Source organism: Rhinopithecus roxellana, chromosome 1 (assembly GCF_007565055.1).
Source record: "Rhinopithecus roxellana isolate Shanxi Qingling chromosome 1, ASM756505v1, whole genome shotgun sequence".
Taxonomy (NCBI): Eukaryota; Metazoa; Chordata; class Mammalia; order Primates; family Cercopithecidae; genus Rhinopithecus; species Rhinopithecus roxellana.
In genome coordinates, this window is record NC_044549.1 from 12100807 (window position 1) to 12113533 (window position 12727).

At 36.6% G+C, this 12727-nt stretch overlaps 1 non-coding gene across 1 annotated transcript; it reads right to left on the reverse strand.

Moving 5' to 3' along the window:
- Positions 1-535: 535 nt before the first annotated feature.
- LOC115892069 lies at positions 536-642 on the reverse strand. The gene has a single exon (XR_004051965.1). It is a non-coding gene; the product is annotated as a U6 spliceosomal RNA (small nuclear RNA).
- Between the last annotated feature and the right edge of the window lie 12085 nt (positions 643-12727).

Below are 12727 nucleotides of genomic sequence, written 5' to 3' on the forward strand. Positions count from 1 at the left end.
CTGCTATATAAAACAATGCAAATCACCATTATTCACAACAGCTAAGACTTGGGAGCAGTCCAAATGCTCACCGATGGATGGCTGGCTGGCTGGCTGGATGGATGGATATGCAAAATGTGGTCCATTCACACGATGAAATATTATTCAGCCTTGAAAAGGAAGAAAATTCTGACAGATGTCACAACACGGATGAACCTTGAGAACATAATTTGCAGTGAAATAATTGAACCCTTTACCATTAAGTAATGCTCATCTTTGTCTTTTTTAAATCTTTGTTGGTTTAAAATCTATCTTGCCTGAAATTGGAATAGCAACTCCTGCTGTGTTGTGTTTTCAAATTGCTTGGTAGATTTTTCTCCACCTCTTTACTGTGAGCTTATGGGTGTCATTGCATAAGAGATGGGTTCTTGAAAACAGCATACCATTCAGTCTTGCTTCTTTATCCAGCTTGCCACTCTGTGCCCTTTAATTTGGGCATGTAGTCCATTTACATTCAAGATTAATATTGATATGTGCAGAATTGACCCTGTCTCAGTAAAAATACGAATGCTTCATGAATTTTTGTGTCATTCTTGCACAGGAACCATGTTAATCTTCTCAATATTGTTCCAGTTTTAGTACATGTGCTGCCAAAGTGAGCATGAAATATGAATATTTTGCCTTTCAGAATTGCCCTGTGAGTCTTCCCTGTGAAAGACAATGTTCTGCTTTAACTCCAAACTGGTTGGTTTTCTATCCTCTTGAGAGGGTTCTGATGATGATTTGATCACCATTTATCTTACCCATACCAATAAGTCTATTGGAAACAGTAGAGGAAGGCTGCATCTCCCACAGCTTCCTCATACAACATTTGTCAATACTTCTTTCCCACACCCATGCTGATAACTATATCTCTGATGCTCTGTGGAGCCAATGGTGACCTTGCAGAACCAGAAAAATTGGCCAAATTGCCTCAAGACACTTTCTCCAAGAACAAGAATTAGACTCAGCTCTTCAGAATGAAGTAGGAATTAGAGCAGATGGTGGGGAGACCCTGTGAGGGACATTGTCAATCAGTATCTCCTGATTAATAGAGGTCTCACATGGGGGATTCTTGAAATTATAAACAACACTTTCTTTTCAAGAATCTATATCCACTCTTGGGATGGTACTTTTATGTCATTATTAACTTTAGTCCCTCCTGAAACTATGATACAGCTGCCACTTTCTCATGTAAAGCCAAAATTCTGCTGTGGGCAGGATAAATATTCCATTTCCACTTGACAAGAGAGACGTGTTGAGTACACCTTGTCTGTTGAGTACACCTTGTCTTTTTAGTCATGGACTCTGTATTAGTCCATTTTCTCACTGCTATAAAGAGTACCTGAGACTGGGTAATGTATAAAGGAAATAGGTTTAATTGACCCACAGTCATGGCTGGGGAGGCCTCAGAAAACGTATAAACATGGCAAAAGGCAAAGGGGATACTTTATTCCCCATTCCAATACCAGAAGAAAAGCTGTCTACTCAACCACCCAATGAGTCCTCATGTAGCTGAGATTTCTCAAAATACCTGAACCTGATTTACTGTCACTGCTAAACTGAAAGCTGATGGTGTGTACAAGGCTTCTGCAGGTGTTCAACCTCACTGCCACCTGTTCCAAACTCAAAAGAGATGCGGGTGGTCAACTCAGTGAGCAGATCTGAAGCCATTCCCAGGATCAGTCAAATACTACCCTTGATAAACCTTGCTACACTTTCACTGACTTTTGACCTGTTGCAAAAGGCTAGAGATTTAGCCAGCCACTTGAAAAACTATGGACTGTCAGATTAAAGACACATTTCTTTGGTGCCATGTAGTGTGAAAACAAATTCAGGCTGCTAATTGAACTATTGCAGCCATTTTTGTATATAGCAATGCCAAGTGTACATTCTCTGATGAAACTAGCTAGAATTATACTGCTGATCAAGGTTGCATTGTCCAAGTAGCCACAATCACTACATGGATTCACCACCTTACTAATTCATGACACATCCATGATCATCAGCTGAACATAAAGGAAAGAATTCTGCTATTGATGCAGAGGCCAACCAACACATGCCAGACTTGGGACTCTTGCCAAAAGTTGGGCCATTATCCCAAGATGGAAGAAACCAAATTTCATGGTACTTTGTTTCTGCCCAGTCCTTATAGAAACTGTGGTGATGTGCAACTTAGGAGTGGTTATGAGGCCTTCAAGTGTTTAAGAGAACTCAGTCTTTAATTGATGTAACCGGTAAGTGATGACTGTGGAAATCTATTCAAACAGGTCACTCTCAATTCCTTAGGGGAACTTCCTGGGGAGATAACTGACCTATTATTCACAAGTATTATGTGGGAAGCTTTACCTACAATGGAAGTCATTCACTTAGAAAAAGTGGTACAAATTTGTGAAATTAAACCAATGTGTGTGTAGGATTGCTCATATTTTCATAACCAGCCAGCATGATCTGATACAAGTCACCATAGATTATTTCTGTCATTAACATGGTCTTGGCAATCATATAGAGTATATCTGAAAGACGTAAGTACAAATTTCAGATATGCCACTTAAGAAAGGAATGACCTTGGGAAAATCAGAACCCTGCAGTGTTGTAGTGTTACAGGTTTTTGTGTTTTTTTTTTCTTTTACTTCTCTGAAAACGTGTATAATGTTACTGAAACTGACAAATGAAATAAACATATCTGTCACAGTTCCTGGCATATTATAAAAGTTCTTATAAATAAAGTTTATTTTTCAGGCTTTACTTAAAATTTTGGATGATACAATTGTAAGTTTGTTCATTATTTATCTTTGGTCATTTATTATTTGAAACTTTAAGCTTCTACCTGTCTTTAAGATGAGATAAAAAGGAGAATCTTGTCCATACTACCTTATGTACTGAAATAAATTGGACTATGGAATCTACAATCCTAGATAAATTGAGCATTCAAAACCCTTTATCAGTATAAGGTTAAGTAACCATGTTACTTAAATTTCTGAACCTAAAAAAAATAGGGATTTGAACTAAATGATCATTACTGTAGCACTGATATTTCTAAGAGAATAAATGTCTTTTTGAATACTGTGTAAGAGATTACCAAAGTATCTTTTAAAGCATTGAAATTTATTATATTTTAAAATATTTGAAAGCAGTATCTTTTAAAAATACATTGCCTATGTTCTTGCCTTCTTAAACAAAGCATTTGGAATACATTTAACCATTTATTGGTAAGCCAGGATTATCATTTTAGTCATTAAAAATTATAATGTGGTACAGTACTAATTTATGCCTCATTATTTTTAGATTTAAAGCTATAGAAAGGTAAAAACTCCTTCCAAAATCTGAAAAACATAACTCTCTTACTGTTAAAATTAAGTTAGAAAAATAGTTTGCCAAATTTTATTTTTTTATTCCAAAAAATAACTGAGAGTTTGTTTATCTTTATGTTAGGTAAAAGACTATGTATTTTTGATAAAATTTCTTACATTTTTACAATTACTTATAGAAATAATGCACATTATCAATTATCATCAAATGCTAAACTTGGTATTTTCACAAATATAGAGAAGGCAATGGGATTCTTGTTGACAAAGTTTCTTATCAAACTGAACTGGAGTCTGTTTGCCCAACACACTGAGACCAGATATCCACACTGGGATTTGCAGTGGGAGAAAAGAAGGCCTTTATTTGCAGGCCATCAAGCAAGGAGGATCAGGCAGCTAATGCTTAAGTCTCAACCTTCCAAATGGCTTTCAGATGGAGGTTTAAAAGGCAGAGATGCAGAGTTTACAGGCAAAGTCATAAATCAAGACATGGAGATTACACACTAGTTTGACTTGAAAAGGCAGGACATCTCAAACGGGTAGAGGGGCCCAGTTCATAGGTAGATTCAAAGATTTTCTGATTTGTAATTGGTTAAAAAGGTGATGCTTCGTCTAAAATTTGGGATCAGCAGAAAAGAATAGCTCTGGCTTGTGGGTGGGTGTGCTTTCTCCAGGTCCCTCAGGATGAAATTCGTAACAAAGAATGGTGGTCAGAATTTAGTCATCTGTTCCTCCTTACCTGAGGTCTGCATTCCAGTGGACAATTTGGTGGGGATCTGGATTTCTAAAAAACAATTCAAGGAAATGTGTTAAGATGTTGCCTTTAGTTTCTATAGAGAACAATACATCTCCTGACTCTAACTTCCTTGACTATGGTTTTAAGTTACTATTACCAACTAGTTTATCAAGTTGCTTATTTACTTCCTAAGGCTAGCTAGATATCTGCAATTTCCCTTAGAGAAATTCAAGATTTTTCTTTATTTCTGTGCCTGGTGGGAGGATGCCTGGCAGGCCCATAAGAAGGTCTCTTCTCCATCTCAAGCTCTAAGACATGAGGGCTATGTGAGATTCTGAAAGGTGTTAGGTCCCTGTCAATGAAGTGACTGTGCTGTAAGCACTGGCCCAGCTCAGGCTCCATATGTAGATTTTCACATATTAATTCCTCCAATCATGAAGTATATTCTGGAAGTTCTTTGCAGATACACAGCCAAAGAGTGAAATTAATTTCTAGGAGCTATGTTAGACCTTCTAGGGGAAAAAAAGATGGGCATTGTACGCTATTTCATTTGAGTTTATTATCGCATTGTTTACTTAGTTGTTATTCAGATTTATTCAGAAGCAGATAATCACATTTCTTAAAACGAAACATCTAATTGCCACAAGTGTGGCATTTGAGAGGCTGTGGCAAAATCTTTTCCAGATCACAATGAGCTAAACCCTCTTTTGTTTCCCACTTGAATGGCTTGTGGTAGGAGTAAGCCTTGGAATTGTTAAAGAAAGTGGACTTAGTGCAGAAATGATGATTTGAATTATACTCCCTAGATGGAAATGTCTGACTAGCACAAGAAAGACTGTTTTCAAACAGAAAAATTAAACGTAAAAGTGGTAACTATTTTATTAAGCATTTGAGGCAAGATACATGCCTATTAATGATCTCTACTTAATACCGTGTCTTTTTTACAGAGTTCAAGGCATTCCATTGCTCACATCTCCAAGTCACTTAGGTAGAGTCACTGAAGGAAACACCTACTTAAGTAGTCTTCTTGGTTCTATATATGGAGAACTATCATTGTGGCTTCCCAGCTCCCCAACTGTATAAATTAGAACAATTTCTTTATCTAAAGCAGTGAAATAGTTTGCCAAATTTTCCATTATACCCATAAAAAGTAACTAATTTGATTACAGAAGCTCAGGTATTTTCTTATCATTGTGCTGAAAAATGTTCATGTGGGATTTACTTACTCCAAGTTCAAAGGTAGAGGCCACCACTCTCCTTGCCCTCGTAGGGGGTCCAGAGAAAAACACAAGGGATTTGTTTAAAGAAGAAGGTCCAGTCAGTATGCAGCTAAGGGCCTTTTTATATAGTTGTGAGAATTGATTGAAACTCTACTTCTTCTGAAAAAGAAAGCTCCTTGTCTCATGTTCAGCTAAACAAAATAAGCCTAAGGATGAAGCTAATAGAGAAAAGAGAGAATCAAAAGAAAAGCAGGTAAAAAGTGTAGAAGTCTCACCCTGTATTTTAGTGAGAAGATTCAGTCCATTTACTTTATCATTTAGACATAGTCTGCATTAAATTTTCTAATACAGCACCCTATAGAAGCCATTGAAATATTTTAGTTAGAGATGTATTATTATGTCTTATACTTTAGAAAGGCCATTCAAGCCACAGGTATAGAAAGAATTTGAAAAGAAGGTTATAGTCAGATGACTCTCAAAATCCTACTTCAGTATCCCATAATGAGAGATGAGGAAGCCCTCTTGCAGACAATTGATTCAAGAATCAGATATCAGACATAATGAGAAAATTAAACCTATAAGACTTAATGATTTTTGGCCTGGGGAGGAGGGTTCAGCCAAAAAGGAGATTATTATACGGTTATCAATAGATTACAGGGTTTTGGATATAGTGTCTTTCATTAGACAGGAAATTCTAGGGGTCAAATAACTTTCTTTTTTCTTTTATTTCTTTTCTTTTTTTTTTTTTTTTTTTTTTTTTTTTTTTTTTTTTGAGACGGAGTCTCACTCTGTCGCCCAGGCTGGAGTGCAGTGGCCGGATCTCAGCTCACTGCAAGCTCCGCCTCCCGGGTTTACACCATTCTCCTGCCTCAGCCTCCCGGGTAGCTGGGACTACAGGCGCCCACCATCTCGCTCGGCTAGTTTTTTGTATTTTTTAGTAGAGACGGTGTTTCACCGTGTAGACCAGGATGGTCTGGATCTCCTGACCTCGTGATCCACCCGTCTCGGCCTCCCATAACTTTCAAGAAGATTTGGCCGTGGCAACTTTGCAGCAAGTGTAAAAAATATAAATGGAGATGTCAAATAATCACTGGATATACTCAAATAACCTTGGGGATTAGAACCATGAATTTGAGAACCATAAATACCTGAAGAGTCATAATAAAAAAAGAATAAAATTCAGAAAGAGAACTAATATTTTATGTATGGGCAGAGGAAAAATTATCCAATAAATGAAATACAGGAAATTCCCTGGAAAGTAATAGGAGAACTAAGAGGACGCTGTAACAGAAACCAAGGAGGGAAAGAATGACCAGGAGAGAATAAGGTATTACCAATAAACAGAAAGTAAGAAAAGACATCAGTCATTCATTTACTTTATTAAGATCTGACTCTGTATGAGATGCTGCTCTGAGGGCTGAGAATACATAGTGCAACAGGCAAAGCTCATATCTAACAGAGCTCAGAATCTGTGTGGGTGCAACAGGCAAAGCTCATATCTAACAGAGCTCAGAATCTGTGTGGGTGCAACAGGCAAAGCTCATATCTAACAGAGCTCAGAATCTGTGTGGGCCATTCCTCACATTTAACAAAGCAGTTTCAGTGCAGTGGTGAGGGCAAAGTCTCAGCAATAGGAATGAAAGGAAGTAAAGACCTCAATTGTAGTGTGAAACATTGAGAATCATGGCCCTAAAGAACAGGATAAGAAAAAGTAAGTCACTCTGGAGAGGCCCGTCTCAAGACATCTTATATTTTTGAGGTGAGAATGATAATGTTTAGGCTGTGGGACAAAAGAACACTAGAGAAAAACCATTTCAAAATACAGATAAGAAAGACAACAACTTTGACTCAGAGGGTTCTACAGGACTTGGGATAAGTTTGAATCAAGAGCACAAATGGAGAAGTGTGTCCTGAATAGGATATGAAAGAGGTGGTTGACTTTTTTTTTTTTTTTTTTTTTTTTTTTTTGAGACAGAAGCTCACTCTGTCGCCCAGGCTGGAGTGCAGTGGCACAATCTCAGTTCACTGCAACCTCCGCTTCCCAGGTTCAAGCAATTCTCCTGCCTCAGCCTCCAGAGTAGCTGGGACTGCAAGCGCAGGCCACCAAGCCCAGCTAGTTTTTGTATCACCTGACCTCAGGTAATCTGCCCACCTTGGCCTCCCAAAGTGCTGGGATTATAGGCATGAGCCCCCACACCTGGCTGTGGTTGACTGTTTCTGACCTTCCCAGTCAGACATAGGAGCTCTGCTCCACGGTCTTACTGAGCTGTGTTATTTTTAAAGTGTTTTTCTCCCCTATGAACTGTAAGCACTGAGCAACCAGCAGCGGTGTATATCACCTGTGCTTCTCCAATAACACAAGCGGTGGCTGAAACACACTACGTGCTTAACAAATACGTGCTTGCAAGTGCTCCCAGGGGAGAACTGAACATTTCCAACTTAAAGGATGATATTATAAATAAAGATAAAATAACTTGCAAATAACTTCAAATCGTTCTTGGTTTATTTCCATGAGACCTCAAGGCCTATACCATAAATAAAACACTTCAGGGTTATAGTAGGGTTACCTTTCTAGCTTTTATTGGGTTTTCTTAGCATTATAGCTATTATACGAATAACATATACCAACAACTCCATATGACCTCAACTTCCACCCATGGCAATTGTCATCTGCTTTAACTGAATAAAGGTCCTTTGAATATGAAGTCATTTTTTGCAGTTAGCTCTTTAATAAGTGTGAAAAACCCCCATTAATGAGATCTCAAGTTTAACACTACACCTTTGAGTATGTATAGCATTAGCTTTTCCGGATCATAAATAGATATAGAAATCCCATAAAGTCCTTTATATTGATAATAAAGTTGGAACTGCTTTTCAGTTAAGCAAGATTTCTCTAATGATTCACTTCATCAATATTTTCTGTGAAGGAATAGAATTTAAAACACAAATTGAGTCTTTCCCTTTTTATAAGTAAGTACAAAATTGCAATCACCATTCTTGCCCTTTGTCTGTTCCTCAAATGTCTCTTAATCATATAAATCACATAAATAATCATATAAATAAAGAAAAACAGTTCATGACCCAGAGCAAGAGTAATAAAATGTCTTACTTTTAAAAATCATATTGCAGGCTGGGCACGGTTGCTCATGCTTGTAATTCCAACACTTTGTGAGGCTGAGGTGGGTAGATCACAAGGTCAGGTGTTTGAGACCAGCCTGGTCAACATAGTGAAACCCTGTCTCTATTAAAACTGAAAAACATAGCCAGGCACGGTGGTGCACACCTGTAGTCCCAGCTACTCAGCAGGCTGAAGCCGAAGAATTGCTTGAACCCAGGAGGAGGAGGTTGTGATGAGCGGAGATCATGCAACTGCACTCCAGCCTGGGCAACAGAGTGAGACACTGTCTCAAAAAAAAAAAAAAAAAAAATTCATATTGTAGCGAGACCTTGAGTACCTTTGAAGTTCAAGTTACTGAACTTTTCTCATCCTTAGTTAATAAACTTGCTTTTAGTTCTGAAGGCAAGGACAGTAGGAAAAAAATATATAAATGTGTAGCCACTACCACTGATCCCTACAGAAGAGATTACACCCTCTATTAAGAATAAATTACTAATATTTTGTACTGCATTTCAAATCCAAATACAAACAAAAATTAATGTGATAAGTAATTATATCCAAGTTCACACCAATGATCCATTTCATTTGTTTGTTAGAAATACAAAATTTGTTCTGCAAGAGTTGCCATTATGTTACCATATTACACCCTCCATTGATCTGTTTGTATATGTGTATGTATTAGAAATGTGTTCCATTATAAGTAACAGAAAACCAAATTTATAATGACTTTCACTAATGGGGGTTTATTTTTCTCACATAGTAAGAAATCTGAAAGTAGGAGGTAGCTGTAGTTGGCTCAACAGTTCTATAACATCATCAAATAATTGCTTTTTCTGTCTCTTCTGTTGTGACATCTTTATCATGTGATCTTTTCCTATGAATACCAGATTATGATCAAAATATGTCTCAGACATCCTGCCTGCTTTCAAGGCTAAAAAATATTAGGGATAATGATGTTGGCCACCACTGTTCCCTATTTAAGAAAGGAAACTTCTAAACATACAATTGTTAAGGTCTCAATGGCCATTCTTAACTTCAAAAAGGACTAGGAAAACAAAGAAGAGGATTCTAGCAATTGGATTAAACCAAACATTATGCATTACTCAGGGCTGTGATCATTGTTCTCCCAAATTCAGAATAGAAGTACAATAATAAAAAATAAGGGAAGACATGGATTTGCGGTAGGTAACTACCATCTGCCACAGCACAAAATAAAGTCTCTATCGCCTAGCATGTTTAGAAAATGCAATCTTACTTTGTCATACTTTTTCTGGTGAACAAAAAAGTTTAGGTAGTAACAACTCTACTATCAGCATCTCAAGAGCAAGAACTGTGATTTCCTCATTACTTTGTTACAACAAAGATACAATAACCGACATGAAGTGGATATGCAAAAACATGTGTGAATGGATAGAAAAATGGACAGATGGATAGATGGATAAATCCATATGTGAATTACTGATACCAACATAAAGTGGATATGCAATAACATTTGTGAATGGATAGAAAAATGGACAGATGGATAGATGGATGGATGGATGGATGGATGGATAAATGTGAATTACTGATTTTGAAAAACTTGAATGCCATAACATCACTCAGTACTACAATTACATTGAATATAGATAATATTTTATGACATACTATGTAGTCGTGATACTAACCTCTAGAAGTAGTCATGCTTCTAACCTCTGCAAGGCCATATGAAATTTAAAGGCAGGTTTCTCTCAAAGAAAAGATGCTGAGTTATTAAGCTATCAAATATATTAAGTATGAACAATAGACTAAAGTTTTATGGTCATTGGAAGCAAGGAGGTAGGGAAGTAGGGACAGATGAGAGGTATAGAGAGGGGAGGAGAGAAGGGGAGAGGAGAGGAGGCAAGGAACAGGGAGGGGAGAAGAGAGAAGAGCACTCAAGCTATCAAAAGATTTCCTGAGTTTGGATGGTGGCTAGAGGTCTAAGAGTAAAATGTAAGCATCATCCAAAGTCCTGGGGGGAAGAAAAGGCATAGGTTGATTTAGTTGTGTCTTCTCAAGAATAAAAATAAAACCAGGATTAGATTAGTCTTTGACAATAATGCAAGTGTAATGGAAAAGGCTGTTGATTATATTGACACTCTAAGCTCCTTAAATAATAATCAGAATGATATTTCCACCCTTTTAAACAGAATTTCTGCTATTTAAACAGTATGAGTCAGGCCAGAATTTTCTTTTCTCTGTTACTTTTTTTCTCCATTGCCCAACCCTCTCAACTCTTTAGATTCCACAAAAGAAAACCCCTTGATTAGACTGGGAAGAGGCTCCTAGATTGTCCAGCACCAAGCTAAGAGATTCTCAATAGGAACGGTAAATAAAATTTCACGCCATTTTCTAGACACTATGTGGGCCTGGGATCAGCTAATAATAATATTTTATTTCTGGAAACCATATACTTGAATGACCTTGTAGATGATACCAATGAGGAGCTACATTTTATTTGTAGTTATCTTTTCAGAGATTTAAATTTTTACAGAAAATAAAGTTTTAAAGTATCCTATAAGCTATCACTCTTAACTATACACAAGAAGACTTGTTAAACTGATAGGACTATGCCCTCCTGGTGAGTTTGTTTCCATTGCAAGGCAAATATGTAGGAGGAAACAAAACACCATAAATATCGTGATTCTTTGCAAATGCAAACCATAAAAGTAATGGAAAATTCAATAGTCCCATAAGAATTTAAAGCAGTATTGGACCTTGGAGAACAATTAATCTAATCTCTTCATTTTAATGAAAAATAAACTAATGTCTAAACCTATATAACCAGATGGTGGTCAAACTAAACCTACATATTCAATCGCATGTGTTTAATCCATTTTATCACACTGTACATTTTTGGAAAGTACACAATTGTTTCTTGAGTGAGTTTATCATTGTGTCCATCAGCTATATAAGCAAATGTATGCATAAAAATGTTAGTTAATCCAAAACCAGCTTGACTGACTTTCACGGACTACTTTGACTTGCCAAATGGCAAGCAGGGTTATGAATATTAAAACTGCCCATATTAAATGGGTTGTGTTGGCTTTTATTATACACACATTATTATTCACATAAGAAATTAATGATGGAAGTTTATATATACACTTACCTATTAAATTCTAATATGCATAGTGTAGACATTTAAACTGGGGTGAAGTCTGGCAGAGCTCTACTGCAGCTGGTTAATATCAAAGATATGGCTATTTATCTTCAAGTTAATTGCAAATCACTTTTTTTCTGAAACTGGATAGCATTGCTGCAGTTTTACAGTCATTTTAAATTATTTCAAATTGCATGTGTGGTTGCCACAGACTAGAAAAAATATTTAATATTTCCAATGAAATGTTATGGGCTAATCACGTAAAATGATATGTGTTAATAACAAACATTGTCCTAGAATGCCAACCTCCAAATTTGGGTATCAAATATTTTCTTAATTATATGGTACTATATGTGGGGTGACACAGTACGTGTCATGGAATGTTTTCATTTAATTAGTAATACGCAATTTACTAGAAATCGAGTGGAGATTTTATTGTTGTTCTTTGGAAGGGTATCTCTGTATGTTTTATTTAAAAAATTAGCTGAGCAATATTTTATTGAACATATTAAAACAAGTCTCATACAGTTTTTTCTAATGAAAATTAGCTGAACATTATCTTATGAAACATACCAAAGCAAGTCTGATACAGTTTAAACAAACCATAGCTGTTTTTTGTGTGCAAAGTTATAGCCATGTTTTCTAAAAATTCAATATTAGATACTTATATTAGCTTGTATGCCATTCTAAAATTCCTTAAATTATCAGTGTAAATATGGCAATAATCAGTATGGCAATAATATACTTCTTTAAAGTCTTTCATGCTTCAAACATACTTAAAATACTAATTATGAATGAAGAGATAGGAAGCCATACTTTACATTCAGCAGCCTCCATTGTACAAAGAGAAAGATGGTCGGGGCATTTGGTAGAGCAAAGCTGCAACCTAGAGGTACACTGAGTAGATCTACATCATTGTTATCAAGGGGGTGAAAAGAAAGTACATAGTAGGAGAGGAAAATGAGAAAATATGAGTGGGGGGAAAAAAAGATGCAGAAAGTGGCACACCAGTGGGAGACCCAGTCACCTTGTCTCCACAGAGAAGATGAGCTTCGTGACGAAGACATACATTTCAGCTCTCAGCATTGTGTGCAGAGAAGGGACAGGGAGAGAAGGTAATTTTGTTTGTATTTCTTTTTTTTTTTTTTTTTTTTTTTTTTGAGACGGAGTCTTGCTCTGCCACCCAGTCTGGAGTGCAGTGGCGGG